At 47.9% G+C, this 16,083-nt stretch overlaps 1 long non-coding RNA gene across 1 annotated transcript in view; it reads right to left on the bottom strand.

Annotated features, from left to right (window-relative positions):
• Window positions 1–6,488: 6,488 nt before the first annotated feature.
• LOC309844244 overlaps window positions 6,489–16,083 on the bottom strand; it is a 32,157-nt gene continuing 22,562 nt past the window's right edge. The window contains exons 2-3 of the long non-coding RNA XR_014300559.1: window positions 9,982–10,095; window positions 6,489–6,619 (exon numbers count right to left, since the gene is read on the bottom strand). This is a non-coding gene — a long non-coding RNA (uncharacterized lncRNA). The remainder of the gene's footprint in view (window positions 6,620–9,981; window positions 10,096–16,083) is intronic.

Below are 16,083 nucleotides of genomic sequence, written 5' to 3'. Positions count from 1 at the left end.
TTGCATTACCAGATTTTAAGACTTAGCATAGAGCTACAGTATTTAAGTCAGTGTGATATTGGCATAAGGAAAGACACTTAGATCAATGAAAAAGGATAAAAGTCCAGGAAAGACCCACATGTCTGCAGTCAGTGGATTGGGGGGGGAGGGGAAGCACCAAAGCAATTCACTGGGGGAAGAGCAGATCTTTTAATAAATGGTGATAGAAAAAATGATAAATGATGACAGAGCAACTTGTATGTGTACAGACCCTAGACCTAAATGGGAAAGCTAAAAGTATAAAGTTCTTATAAGAAAAACATAGGAGGGGCACCTGGGTGGCTCAGTGGGTTAAGCCTTTGCCTTCGGCTCGGGTCATGATCTCAGGGTCCTGGGATCGAGCCCTGCATCAGGCTCTCTGCTCAGCGGTGAGCCTGCTTCCTCCTCTCTCTGCCTGCCTCTCTGCCAACTTGTGGTCTCTCTCTCTCTCTCTGTCAAATAAATAAATAAAATCTTTAAAAAAAAGAAAGAAAAGAAAAACATAGGAGAATATCTTTAGGACTAGTCTTCATCAAAACAAACATTTCTGATCATTAAAAGACAGGAAGATTAAAAAAGAAGCTACACTGGTAGGAGATATTTGCAATAGATATATTTGATCATGGACTTTTAGTCAAGATATGTAAAGAACTCCTACAAGTTAAAAAAAAATGTTAAAATTAGGGAAAAGAGTTGAACAGGAACTTCACAAGAGAAGAAACATGAAGGGCCAATAAATGTATGAAAATGTCGGGGCGCCTGGGTGGCTCAGTGGGTTAAGCCTCTGCCCTCAGCACAGGTCATGATCCCAGGGTCCTGGGATCGAGCCCCGCATCGGGCTTTCTGCTCTGCAGAGAGCCTGCTTTCTCCTCTCTCTGCCTGCCTCTCTGCCTACTTGTGATCTCTGTCTGTCAAATAAATAAATAAAATCTTAAAAAAAAAAAAGTATGAAAATGTCATTAGTCATCAAGAAAGTACAAATAAGGGACGCCTGGGTGGCTCAGTGGGTTAAGCAGCTGGGATCGAGTCCCATGTGGGGTTCCTTGCTCAACAGGGAGCCTGCTTCTCTCTCTGCCTCTGCCTGCTTGTGCTTTCTCTCTCTCTCTCTCTCTCTCTCTCTGACAAATAAATACATAAAATCTTAAAAAAAAAAAAAAGAACTGGTTTACTGACTTGGTGCTTTACCCTAAGTGATGCCATCTTGGGTCTGTGGTTTTCTTTTTAACACTATCAACCAGACCAAGAAACAAAACATTTCCATTGCCCCATGAGGCTCCCTGAGACCCCTTTTTTCTTCAGTCAGTATAAACCCTCTCAAATGTCACTATCCTCTGCCTCTGTCACCATTAGCTTAGTGTTGCTGGTTCTTGAAATCAACCCCACAGTGTGTACTCTGTATCTGACTTAGTTTTCTGAACATAATATTTCTGATGTATGTATGTCAGATTGCCCTTTTTATTGCTAGGAAAAGTACCACAATTTGTTTATCTTTCTGTTGGATATTTGGACTGTTTCCAGTTTTCAACCATTATAAATAAAGTCACTACAAGCGTTCTTAGACAGTCTTTCTGTGGGTGTGTCTCATTATTTCTCCAAGTGTGTACCCAGGAGTGGAAGGGCTGAGTCTTATAATAGGTATATGCCTGACAGTATTAGGAAGGACCAAATAATTTCTCACAACAGTTGTATTATTCCACACCCCTACCAGCAAGATATCAAAGTGCCAGTCACTCCGGGTCCTGGCCAATGTTGGGAAATGTCAATCTTTGTACTGCCTCTGTTCTAACATACGGTGGTTTCTCCCTATAGTTTTCATTTGTACTTTCTTTTTTTTTTTTTTAAAGATTTTATTTATTTATTTGTCAGAGACAGAGGGAGAGAGAGCAAGTGAGCACAGGCAGACAAAGAGGCAGGCAGAGGCAGAGGGAGAAGCAGGCTCCCTGCCAAGCAAGGAGCCTGACATGGGACTCGATCCCAGGACCCTGGGATCATGACCTGAGCCGAAGGCAGTGGCTTAACCCACTGAGCCACCCAGGGGTCCCAGTAAACCAGTTCTTAACAGCTCACCCAAGTACCATTTCAACAGCCCAGGAAAATAAACTATACCCAGTCAGTCAGGAATGTTCGGATCAGCACAGATAAGGTGATCTGTCACAGGAACCCTCTTGGTCCCCTAATGGAAGATGAGGTTCTCCACCAACTAAAACCTTTGTGTCCCCAAATAAGGTGACCTCCTCTGAAATCAACATTTTTTTTTCCTCTTTATGATATTATGCTGTCTTGGAAAACCTCTTTATTTTGGGTCTCCCTTCAGAGCTCCCCTCTACCTGCTGGACGGGGTGCTACCCAATTCATGAATGGATGAATAAAACCGGTTAGATCTTTAAAATTATTCAGTTAAAATTTTTATTATGTAACCATGCCCAGGTGGGTGTATATAGAGATACATATTTTTTGCTGTGGACAGAATTATGCCCCCCCATTAATATATTGGAGCCCCAACCCTCACATGATGGTATTTGCTGGTAGGACCTTTGGAAGAGAATGGGTTTAGTTAGATGAGGTTGGGAGGGTCGGGCCTCTGGGAGGAGGAAGAGGTGGGTACTTGCTCAGTCATCTGAGGATGACTGAGAAGGGGGCTGTCTGCAAGCCAGGCAGGGAGCCCTCCCAGCGCCTGACCATGCTGACGTCCTGATCACCAATGTCTAGTTTCCAGAATGAGGAGAAAAGAAAGGTCTGCTGCTGGAGCTCCCAGACTGTGGTATTTGTTATGGCCGCTGAGCTGACTAATACATTTGTCCTGCCCCAAATGTGTACATTTTGTTGTCACGTAAAATTTCCTTCAGTAAGTCCTTTTCAAATGACCTTGATGAAAACTGCCCATAGGGACAATGACAAAAAAAGAGGGAGAGGTTCTTTGGGGCCTGCGCGAGAGGGACACTCTACGTCGTTCTCAGCTGCTCTCAGTCTTTGTACCGTGGAGGGTTCTTTCCTTTCTTTTTCTGTCTCTGTCTCTGTTCTGTTCCATTTGGATCATGGAGCCTTTTCCACACACAAATCTAGCAGACAGAATTATTTTCCCTGCTTAGAGCAAAAGAGGAATTTCCAACAGAAGTGGAGGGCTACAGGCCCTGGGAAAGTGACGACTGAAATTTAGCAAGAGATGCTAGGACTCAACCGCGGCCCTCTGAATGAGGGGCACAGCCCCCAAAGGTGGGGACACAGGACGGGGGCCAGAGCAGGGATTACATTTCTTTACACAAATAGAGGTCTGAGACTCCGAACGCCAAGGTGCTAATGATATGAAGCGTGAGCAAGGGAAGAGAGAGAATGGATGCTTCGCATGCATGGGACACACTAATGCTACCCCAGATGTGTCTCATCAAACACACCCTGATGTACCATGGCTCCTGCGTTCCCCAGAGAAATTAATATTTTGGTTTTTACCTTTAAAAGCAATAGCTCGAAGCCCTGGGAGCCTGATGGGCCATTGGGAGGAAGTTTTTTTTTCCTCTAGAAAACTTGTCCATAACAGGTATGTTGTGACTTACCCTGCCATGGAAATCCAGTTCAGAAGATGTAATAGAAACAATGATCACAATGGGGATCCTGGGATTGACCTAAAGAAGTTTTCTAGAACCTCTGTCCTTGCTAGGCCATAAGACCAAAGTTAAGCTCAGGGCTGGCTGGCCTGGGGAGGGTGCAGACGGGAAGGGACTCCAGCCGTCCTCTCCTGTCCCCACCTGCACCTGCCTGTAGCTGATGCCAGCTGCCTGGGCTGTGCGTGGATCTCAGGATCTCAGGCAGACCACACACAGCACTCTTCTGGTGACTCTTAGTTACAAGCAGACAGTCTCTTTTGCTAGGTATTTAGAAAAGCTCCCTGAACTTGCTGCAAAGTACCAGCACCCCTCTTCTCCCAGCACAGGCCTGCCACAGCTGGGAAGCCTCTACCTACCCCCTGCTCCATATCTCCTGCACCCTGAGCTGTTTGGGCCCCAGAGTGGGGGCACCTGTGGGGTACTCTGACCAGAGTTCTGTGGAATGTGCAAAGCTCTCAAGCCACTTTATGACTCCCCAAGTTTCTCAGCCTCTTTCTGCCAAGGTCCACCTGCCCCTAGCAGGAAGCCATCTTGGGTGGTTCATAGCCAGTTCCCTTCCTTGAGGTCCACACTGGGCTCCAAGAGAACATGTGCCTCTGCCTTGCCTTTGGTGTGGTTGTCCCTCACCCCCGGCTCAGCCCTTACCCCTCCCTTCCCATGAAGCTGTCAGCCAGCTCATATCTAGATGTTTCCAGGAGCAAGCCAGGTTCTGGTCTGTGCATCCCCCAGATTTCAGAGATTTCCAAGTGGATCTCTTGACCCCGCAAAGATGGGAGATATGACATTAATTTCAGATGTCAACTTGGTTGGGCCATGATGCCTTGACATGTGGTCAAATTATCTTGGCTGTTTCTGTGATGATGTTTTTTGAGACTATTTAATTGAAGGACTTTGAATACACTTTATCCTGTGGGTGGGCCTCATCCAAACAGTTGAAGGCCTTGCTAGAGCAAAGTGTAAGCTCACCGAGCAGAACAGAATTATGTAGTAATTCCCTGAGTGTCCAGCCACAAGCTCATCCAGAGGATTCTACACTCACCAAGATGCCACAATTGTGAACTGGTTCCTTACAATGAGCTCCCCACACCTGTTCCATGTCCTGCTGGTTTTGTCTTTCTGGGGATCCCCCCCCTGGGAAGGAGTGGGCAGCTCACAGTTGGCCAGTCTCCTTCTCCTTACCCTCTTTTTTATATGGAAACATTTGTGTACTGGTTGGGAGATGACCACTGTCCTGGGTCCTTTTCCTTTCCCTGCTCCCAGGGCCCTTCCTCTACCTTTCTGGGACCCTTAGTAGAATGTTGGGTCCTGCTTGTCAAATATTTGTCCTGTCACTCCTGCTGATCCCTGGACGTGAGGGGTGAGCTAAGGTTGACCTCTCACGCACTGTCTCTTGGAGCTCCCAGTATAGGTGGGCAGATATTTACAGTGGTGATTTTTGGCTCTTAAGCCAGAACAGAGGCGACAGGAAGCAGCTGACTTTAATATATAATTCCATGTAAGTGAATGAGGGCCTTGTTTATTTGTATATATAAATTCATTTTATTATTAAATTATATTACATATTTAAATTATTAAATTCTATATGTAAGTATATCAGATGTATAAAAAGTATATATATGAATACATAAAATTAATGGCCGATGGTCAAAGTAGTATCACGAAGTAACAGGCTGCCTGTCACCTGGGTCTGGGACGAGATGCCTAGCCCGTACTTTCCCCGTACAAATACAGGAATGCTATTTTCCTGCAACCATCCAGGGATTTGTAGAAAGTATGAAGTTTCTAGGAACTTAAGGAAATAGGGAGAGACAGGTGTCCAGATTTTGCTACAGCGAGACTTCCTCATAGTGTGGCTTACAAACCAGCAAAAAATTGAAACTTCCTTGGGTCAGAGATTGCTGTTGCCTCCCCATATCCATTCTCCTTTATTTCTTAGTATGACATCCATTCACCAGGGGGTGGAAACAGACCTGGTTTGAAAGAGACCTACATTTCCTAGTTTCTCTTGCACGTATAGGTGGCCACGTGACTCAGTTAATTTGGGCCAATGAGATATAAGCCTCAGTTACTGAGTGGGCTTCAGGAAGCTCCTTAATAGGAGAACAGAATAGACTGGTATGTGCCCCCACTCCCCTCTGCTTTCCTCCTTCACACTACCTGAACCGTGGCCGTGATGGCCGGAGCTCTGGCAATCACCTTGACAGCTGGGTGGGAGGAGACTGGGTTCTGGGAGGTACGAAGGAGCTACTGTCGCAACCCCCCAAGCTTTTTTCACTCGAGACCCAAATAGATCTCGCTCTCGTTAAGCTGTGTCATTTGGTTTTTTTTGTTACAAGCAGCTAAATTTAGTCCTAGCTGATATAATACCCAAATGTCCAACAACAGTAGCATGATTAGTGAATTATAATTCAATCATACTATATAGATTATATTATAGCCATTGAACAATTGTGTAGAAAAATATTTGGTAACATTCAGAAGTGTTTGTGTGACATACTATTAAGTCTGAAGACAGATCCTATTTTTTGAAGAGAAAATGGACATAAACCATACAGGGAAAAAAAACTTTGCAATGGTTACATTAAAACCTTTCAGGTGGTGGTGCAATATAGAGATTTTCCTTTTCTACTTCTTGAAATCTGTAATATCTACAATTTCCTAGTTTTGTGATGAAAGAGTAGCAATGGGTTGTTATTTCTTTTTTTTAGAAAGGAGATGGTGGAGTTTTGCTTTTTTTTTTTTTTTTTAACATGGGCAACAAAAAGTGACTTTTTTTTTTTAAAGAACCATGAGACACGCTTGCAGCCCTGTCAAAACTTTGCCGCAGCAATCCCTGCCACTTCTGGTGGCGAACCGCCCCTCCTGTCCGTTTGCTTTCTCTTACCTTGTTCTCTTGGCTCCTGGGTGTGGCTGTATTGGGATTTTCCACCAAGACATTCTGCTCTGGGGGAAATTCAAGGTCAGGGGCTCATTTACAGACTGTCCATTTTCCAGTGAATCTGTGACATTTAAGAAAGGCAGAGAGTTAGAAAATGTGCATCTCCCCGCTTTCAGGTAGTTCTCTTGGTGACAGGGACAGCAGCAAGTTCCCCCGGGGGGAAGGGAGAGGAATGAAGAGGGGTGCTTTTCCTGTCATGCCCCCTCGAGGGGAATTTGCCACGGCTTGCATGAATTTGGTGACCTGGGATGCCATCGCTACAAAAATTATGATTACCATGTAAGAAACTTCCCTTGCTTATACACACACACACACACAGGGGGAGAAGAATATTAGAAATGAGATTGCAACTTAGATAAAAAAAAAACTGGTCAATGTGTTAGAGGCCAATAAAAGCAGAACTACCAGTGTTAGTGGTCCTACTGGACTAAAATCATTTGCAATTTATCGAAATTTTAACATCTAAATTGACAATGTCCGAGATCTAAACGCTGTTAAATGATGAGCCAAGCTCCCTCCCCTGGGATGCCAGTCAGTCCGCATTGTAGTGTGACTTTGAAAAGGCAGCCCTTTAGCAGAGAGAAGTCAGAGCATAAATCTTCTTTTGTTTGGGAGCGGGCCAAGGAAGCCGGATGCCAGCTGATCTGTCTTGTCTGCCCCTTCAGGGACAGAGCTGGGGGGGAGTTTTCTCCTTGGACTCTGGAGCAGGAAGCTTGGGGTGGTTGAGGGAGTTACCTCCAGGGAAGTGAAACAGGGAGTCACTTTAAAAATAAAACTCTGAGTCTGATGAAAGTATTTATGGTCTGGACATCAATGGCATCTTTGAGGATGGCAAGAAGTGAAGTGTCCCTTGTTCTAGTCTACACCGGCGTTGGCATTCTTGGCTTGGCTTGGGAAGTCAAGCACTCTTTCCCCCTTGACTCAGTTTCCCTCTCCAGGCTCATCTCCAACTAGTCCCACACCTGCCTTTTCTCAGGCTCAAAAAGACCCCCAACCCCTGACCCCTGGGCAGCTGTATTTCTTTTTCCTTCTTCTTGTAATGCTTTAACCCTGAGAGATTCGATAGGGCCCTGCTAGCCACATGCGGCTTAGTCTGCCCTTGAAATGCGGCTGATATGACTCAGGAAGTGAATTCTTCATTTCTTTTTAACTTACATTAATTTAAATTTAAATGTAAAAACCAGTACTCAGTTTAGTTACCGGAAGACTTTTAAGGCTATATGGAACAGTCTGGGCATGCAAATCTGCTTTTCTGACTGCACATTTTATGAATCCTAAATCCAGATCAAATATTTCCAACAAAAATATTCCACAGCTTTCAAAGACATCCTGCAAAAAAAAATTGCAAAATGTCTCAGGATGAACTTTTTATATCAGTTATTGACTATATGACAGTACAATCATATTTTGGAGGCTTTGTGTTCAATAACACATGTTGTTAGAGTGAATTTTACCTATTTCTTTTTACTTTTGTTAACGTGGCCGCTGGGAAATTTGAAACAACATATGCGGTTTGCATTATATTTCTGTTAGAAAGAGCCTCCCTAACCTCCTTCTCCATCTGTACAGGCTTTGGACTAGAAGGATCTGAACTCCAGGCCACTCACTAGCTATATGATTTAGGGTAAGTGACTCAATCTCTTTGTTTCAGTTGTTGTTGTTTTTAATCTGTAAAATGGGTAAGGTAAGAACACCCATAACACTGAATACCTCCAAGAGCTCAGCTAACACTGAATACCAGGTTAGCTCCTGTTCTGTCTCTGGCCATGTACCCCTCAAGACGCCGCTAAAGCTTCATCTCCTTTGGGGAATCTTTCCCAACCACACCTGAGGGGTCTTGTTCTTCGCCTTTATCTTTCCTATAAACCTCGAGGCACTGCTGGCTGTCGATAACATCATTACAATATTGCTGGGTCCCTCAAGGGCGGAGACTCAAGTTTCTTTGTGTAGGATTGTGTTTCTCACTTTTCATTTCATAAGATTTTCGAACATCCCAAAAGTTGAGAGGGTCGTATGACAGACATTCCCCCAGCTTCCACAAGTATAGCATTTCCATCGTATTTCTCTTGCTCTTAATTCGGTCCTTGATGCGTAATTTTGTGTGTTTGTAGATAGTAAACAATCAAGGATTGCCACCTCTCCCATCAAGCTGGGGGGGGGGGGGGAGTCTTGACCTCTGGGATCCCTGCTGCATTGGGAACAAGTCTGAGTCAGCCTGCTGGAGACTAACCCACCTTGATCAACCAGCTCACTAGCTCCCAGCGAGCGCAGTGAGACTTCCTTGACCTTCCAAGCCCACATGAGCCACCAGAGGACTGCAGAGGTGAGACAAAGCAGTCCAGACAGAAAAACCACCCGATCAACCCCCAGAATCACAAGAAATAATAAATATTATAGTTTTATCTTTATATATTGAGAGTGATTTCCTATGTGGCAAAAGGCTCCCCGATACAGAGTTCAGTGGATGTCTTGAATGAGTTCATGGGTTCATGCCACATCCAGCAAACGGAGAATTACAGACCATCTCGTGGCAGGTGCCATACCCCAGGCGCTAAGAAACTAGCACCTAGTCCACACCCCCAATGTGCTACCCACTCAGGCATGTGGGCAAGTCACAAAGAAAGGAATTTGCAGCTCTGACAGCCCCCCACCATTTGTAAAAGTTTCTGAACCATATTCTGCTCAAGGAATATACTTTAAGCAGATAAGATGTGCTAGGGACTCACTGAAAAGATTAAGGGACCCAACTGCAAAGCTCTTATTGCCAAGGTATTTATCTCAGATACTTCCAGTGCAGCAGAAACTCGGCCCATCCCAGCAACCATGAGAGAGAACAAAGATAGGACCTCGGCACTCAGGAAACTCATGTTCCCAGATATCCCCAAATGTGGACAGCTCCAAGCCTCCCTACTAGAAGGCATGGACGTCTGGCGGTGTTTTGTTGAGTCCTGGAACAAGATGTTTCTTTTAAATAGAAGCCAGTCTTACTGTACAGTTTGGGTCGACACTTTCTCCTGAAGTGCCCATGTCATCATATTGTGGGAATTGAATCCTTTAGATAACAGCTTCAAAGTGTTTCTTTTACTAGACCTGTCCTTGATAGTCTTCAAGGCCTTTTACTCTTATTTAGTTGGGGCCCTTCAGTCCTGATGACTCCACCTGGCTAGCAGGGGAGAGCGGTGCCAGCTGTCCCTGGTACTCACCTGCCTGGTGGGGGGTATTTTGTTCTGGAGCGTCTCTGGCTTGGCCTTTGCTTTTGTGTTTCACGGTGCGGTTGAAGATAGAGTTTCTTTGAATTGGGAGGTAGCGGCCAGGTTCTCTGTCTCGAGTCCCTTGGTTGGCATGGCATGTTTTCTCATCTTCTGAGAGTAACTCAGGTCTCCCCTTGTCCCACCCATCGTCAGTCTCCTGGGAACCGCTCACCAATTCCTTCCAGGGCTTTTCCGAACCTTCAGATCCCCTGGTCTCCATGGAAATTGGTCCAGTTATTTCTCAGCAGAGCGACTGGAGATGGGTAACCTCTCCAGCTTCACGAGCCTGAGTGATTTGGAATAGAAAGAGAACAATTTTCTGTTAGGGTCATCAGGCTAAATGTGCCATTCAGAGTCTGGTCTTCTACTCCTATTGAGATCTAATGATATTTGGGAGAGTCTGCACATCTGGGCGACCGCATCTTTCTCAATGGAAATTACAGTTTAACCACTGCAATTTGGATGCATTCATGTATCATTTTATAATTGAAGTTTGTTTATTCTATTCATAGGACGCACTTTTGGGGAAAATGCTTAAAGCGGCTTGTATAACTAGCTTTCAAGTAAACATCTTCTGAGTCATTCAAGAGAAGGAGTAGCAAAAACAGTGAGGAGAATGCCGGGAAACCAAAGTAAGGAAAGGGAAGATGTACAGACATACCCAAAAGTAAAGTCTTGGGGAGACTCAAAGACGCTAGCAGTGAGAGACGGTCATACAACAGTCAATTCAGAAGTGGGAAGACTTGAATCCTTTGGGGACATACCTCTCACCACCTACTGGTGGCTAGGTTGAGTTGGTAGATTTGTGGCCTTTCTGATAGGGTGATTTTTTACAGAAGCTGTGGGAATGAGCCCTTCCCTACCCCACCAGCTGGGGTAGCAGAATGGTTGCCTCCCTCTGGGGTGACCATAGTGGATAGCATCGGAACCCAGGCACTCTTCACAGGAAAAGGGGTGTAATCAATTTATACCAGCACTGTCCAGGCAAACCCCATTTCCTTCCCAACAAGAGCCTTCCAGTGTAGGGGCTTTTGGAGTGGTGAAGGACAGGATGGACCCTTGAGTAGAGTGTAAGCTGGGTGAGATGGCGTGCTAGACTGGAGAGCCATGCTAGGCTCTCTGTGGCTTCCCATCCATCTGAGGGTTCAGAACCTCGGCTCCCATGGACTCTATGTAAGGGGTATATACAGTGTATGCAGAGGCTGTATCTATGTGAATATATCTTTCTTGATTACAGCTGCAGAACTTCCATTATGCTTTCAAAGAGTTTAGAGACTTAGGGAAGATTTTCTTATCTGGTTCTGTTTTCTTCTGTAAAAAAAAATGTGAAGGATGGTGCTGGACTTGAGGCACCCCTCCCCCATCCCGCCGCACTCCTCTGCTTACAAGCAGGTGCCCTAGCGACCCCAGGTGCTGCCCTCAAGTTCTCATGGGTGAGTTCCCAACTCCCTCTTCTTACCCTCACCCCCGTCCAAAAACATTTCAGGGCAGTTGGGCAGGTGACCTTAGAACATTCAGGAAGGGTGGCTTCCCTTGCTCCAGGCAGAGTTATCTTTGTTTACCTAAGTCAGGAATTTGGACTTTCTGGTCAGGGAGATTTGAGGACTGAGGACTGCTCTGGTTCCTGGAACTAGCTACCTAATGACACAGAAACAGAAAGTTTGTCCTGGGGTGTTGCCTCCTTTCCTACCTGCCTGCAGGTCTGGTGGTAGTCCATTGATGACCCTGCCTATAAATAATCAGCCAAGCAGAAACAAGTGTTAAAGTATTCGAGGTTAGGGAGCAATAAGACAAGGGCCTGCCCTGGGGCAGCAGGGCCCAGTTTGTGAGGAGCTGAGGAGCTCCTTCAGCACCATGGCCAGCTCTGGGACCCCAGCAAACCCTGGTAGTCCCAGCATCCATGTCCTGGTCCATAAATGCTGGGGTGTGCCCTGTGGGATCTACTGGAGAGGCCCTGTCCTCCTGGCTAATGCTTTGCTTCAGAGAGTAAAGCTGTGATTTCAGGAGGCCAAGAAAGACCACATAGAGGCCAAGAGGTCACATTTGAGGGGAATCCCTCACAGGACTACCTGGCAGGGCAAAGTTCATAAACGTGGCAAGAAATGCACAGCTTGCAGGCAGGAGGGGCCGTTTCCATTCATACCAAATTGAATCCCAGTCAACAAGGGGATGAGAACCAGAGAGAGAATGAAAGGTTTCTATCCCGGCCAGATGGAGGGGGGACCTTCTGCCCTGCACTCTGGTTGGGAACAGGGAGGGAAGACCCAGGAGGGCCAAGGTCAAGGTCATCATAAATCTGCTCTCTGGGGCCTGGGGCATGGAGGGGGTGGATTAAGACCATAGGCAAGGATAGATTTCAGCTTTGGGGTTCAGAGCTGGCCAAAGGCAGAGCAGCTGCTCCGAGAGGCAGTGACTTCCCTGTCACTGACAGCAGACAGAGTCTTGATTTTAAGAACCAATGACTACCTACCTACCAACATCCCTTTCTCTCCTGTTTCACTTGCCTTTGTGCCTTCGAAGGGTATACCTTTGATCTGGGGGCAGAGGACAGGTGGGCAGAGGTCCCGTGGGTGCTGGGTGGGGCAGGGAAGTCAGGAGTTAATTGTGTGTTGGGACCAGTCTTCGGAGGTCTGTGAACTGGGTCAGAGAGTCCCAGCCACATCCTTGATGACGGTGAGTGAGGAGGTGGCAGGATCCCAGAAGCTCTGAGAGGGCCACTGGGCTGGGGCCCCCAATACCAGAGGGCAGGTATCACTCAGGTGTGGCTGGTAGGGGCTGGGGCAGGGAAGATGTGCAAGCGGAATGACAGGATCAGCGACACAAGGTGGTTTGGGGCTGAGCGGGGAGGGGCCATCCCCGCCACAGGCCAGGGTGACAGTCAGGTCATTGCCTGTCATTGCCTCTCAGGCAGTGTTCTCCGGGTTGGAACAGGCTGATTTGAGGACGTACAGTTGAAGCACCTCCCAGGAGGAGTGTGTGCTCCTGGACATCTTTGACCGAAGCTGACTTTTAGGAACAAGGCATCTCCCTGCTCTGACCAAGGGCATCTTGAAGGCCTTCGTTTGGTGGCCCTGAACACAGACTGGGTTTTGGCATTGAAGGTGATTATTATTATCACCTTATTATTTTAGGTTTAGGATTATTTTAGGTTGCTTTTTAAAAAATTGAGGTACAATTTACATATAGTGCAATTTGCTCTTGTTGCCGTGTGGTTCTGAGTTTTGGCGAATGCAGTTTGACGTAACCACCACCCTAATCAACATACAGGCCACTCCAGCACCCCAGAAGTTTCCTGTGCCCCACTGTCGTCAGCCCCTCCCGCACCATCTGCTGACTATCACTCTATACACGTTCCTTGTTTGCCTTTTCTGGGCCGTCCTACAGATGGGATGACACAACATCTGGTTCCCTTTGCTTGGCGGGATCCACTTGACATTCAGCCTGCCTGGGTGAGTGCCGATCGCCAACGTTGACTGCACATTGTTGTGAGATCATGGAAGCCTGTGTGATATATGGTGAAGGGCATTCGGCTGGGAGGCAGGGGACTTGGGTTTGAATATCCACTTTCTGCTACCTGTAATCACCTACTCATGCTGGGCGAGTATGGGCCTCAGTGTCTCATGCAGAAAACATGGCAGTAGGTGGGTGTTCATGGAATGCTTAGCTAGCTCTCAAAATCTGAGATCTAGGGCAGTGGGAAGAGACCCTCAGAGGGAACCTCGTGGCCTGATGAGAGCCCCGAGGTTGCTCTCAAACCATCCCTATCATTTTCTTTACACGAAGGTTCTCTGAAACCCTGAGAAAATGCATTCCAACTTTAAGACAGCACACACACACACACACACAATTTGCGAAACTCTCAGAACAGCAACTCTAATTCCACCTCAATTATTGCCTATTTCAGGCAACTGTGTTCTACATCTGAAATATTTTATAATCACTTGAATTCTTCTAAATCCATTAACTGTTGGAGAGCCCGGCAGCCCTCCTCCCATCTCCTCATGTTTTTCTTAAACTCTTCAGTAGCGTGAAGCCCACGTGTTTCCATTCCACATGGCTTTGGAGTGGAAAGGCACGGGGCACGTGTGCAGTTGGAAGCTGCGTTTGCACGCCATCCGTCCACTCACTCAGTGAGCACCGCCAGGGTGCTCTCCATGCCTGGCCCCTGTGGGTGCAGCGGACACATCTCTGCCACGTCTGCCCCCAGTTCTCCCTCCAGAAGCTTCTGAAGGGCAGGACTGGGTCTCTTGTTTGGAGCTCTCTCTGGTGCTGGGCACACGAAGGCCACTGGCTGTTTGGAACAATGGACGAATGGATGCATGGTTCCCCGAGGTCCATGTGATAATCACCACTATTTTCTAGATAAAGAAGCTGCAAGTCAGAGAGCCCTGGCAGCTTGCCTGGGATCACACAGCTGGTCCGTGGTTTGGTGAGGCTCACACCCTACCTGTTGGATTTGTTTGTTGGGGAAAACCTGAAATCCCTGTGATGTGGTTGAAAGATGCCATTGTAAAGATTGGTTGAAGGCTGGCAAGGATGAATCAGAGGCAGGAGTCGGGGGGGGGGGAGTGGATCTAGGCTGTTCTCTGTGCTAGCTGTGTGGCTTCAGGCCTATGAGCCAAGAGTGACTATTAAAGCTCCTGGCCTTTGGCTGAGGCCCAGGGGACCTCCCTGCATGAGTCAGCGGCCTGGGAGGTCAGGGCACATGGGAGAAGCTGGTGGGGAGGGGAGAGGAGAGCTGGCTGCAAGCCCAGCTGTGGCGACTCAAGCCAGCTGCTGGGGCGGGGGTGCTGATGGTGGGGTGGACATGGGGAGGTGTATCCCCTAGACCAGGGCTTTTCAGATGTGCGTGTGAGGAGTCACCTGGGGCTCTTGTGAAGACAGATTCTGACTTGAGACATCCAGGGCGAGGCCGGGGATGCCAACCCTGTGAGTCTGTGGACCAGCCTCGAGCAAGAGCCTTGCGGAGAAGGACCACAGCACCTTTAGCAGTTGTGGGAACAGGAGCCTCCAGGGACCTCAGCCCCAGGTTGCCCCTTGTTTTGGCCAGGGTGGGTCATGTCCGCTGCTGGTCCGAGACAGTCATGATGGAGAGCAGAGCTGGGGCAGGCGGGAGGAGGGGGTGTCAGGAGACAGGCAAGGGGGGCTGAAGCAAGTGCTAGAGGGGAGAATCTTCCAGGTCATGTAGTGAATCTATGTGAGCCATCTGGGCACCTGCTCTGAAGGAGACCCCTGGGGGCACCGGGACAGCCTATAAGACCAGGCCTGGCCTTCACACAGCTAATAGGGGCCGCAGGAGGAAACCAGTACTGCAGAGCAGAGAGGCAAATGGTGGAGAGGCAGGACAGTGGAGGGTATGTGCAGGGAAGGGTTGGGGTGAGCAGCAGATCACGGGGAGCCCTGGGCGGGGAAGCTTCTCTCCTTGGTCAGTCAGAACCTCCCAGAGGGAAGTTTAAGGTCACTGCCCAGAGGTGGGGGCAGAGCATGGGTTATCCAGCGGAAGGCCCTAGTGACTCCAGACAGGAGCCCTTGGGGAGGATTTGCCACAGGACCACACTGAAGTCTCCACCTTGTCTTCGGGGAGGAGCCCGGCACACTGGTGGCCGCGGGGCGCGTCAGCTGTCCAGACAGGGGGCAGGGGAATGTGGCCTCAAGGGAACAATGAAGGAGCCTTAGCTGTGACCTGATGACAGGAAGGGCTTAGACGCTGTCACAGGGCGCAGGTGGCCCTCTGTGAGAAGGGGCAGCCCCGAGGAGGGAGGTAGGCCTGGCCTATCCCAGGTCACCCGCATCATTTCAGCTGTCATTCCAGGTCCTGCAACCGGTCCCTTAGACTCCCAGGTACCTGGCGGTATTTGCCTTGATCAATAAATGCTCCCCAAGTCCCACCCCCACCCCCGCAAAGTGGGAAACCTGGGGAGGAAGGTTTTAGGTTGTAGAGGGAAAACGAGGAAGTTTATGGTTTGGCAGAAAAGCCCCAGCAAGGGAAGAACCTTGTAAAGCTACCCTAGAAGATGCTGTGTGGTCGGCATGGTCTGAGGCCCCGTGCTCCCCGGAGAAAATGTAGAAAAAGCAGATGAACACAAGGAAGACAGCTGTGGCCCTGCCCTGAACATTTTCGCGTTCTCAGTGGGAACAAAGGACAAAGGAGAGGAAAGGAATGGAACAGCTGAATGGGAGAGAAGTATCCCAGCATGTTTTAAAGTAGAAATTCAGAAATTGGGGCGTGAGTGATATGAAGGGCGGGATCAGAAAGGTGGCAGGAGAAGGAGAA

The sequence above is a fragment of the Mustela nivalis genome (assembly GCF_964662115.1).
Source record: "Mustela nivalis genome assembly, chromosome: 11".
Lineage (NCBI taxonomy): Eukaryota > Metazoa > Chordata > Mammalia > Carnivora > Mustelidae > Mustela > Mustela nivalis.
The sequence above is the reverse complement of the archived record's forward strand: the minus strand, read 5'-3'. Positions and strand labels throughout refer to the sequence as shown.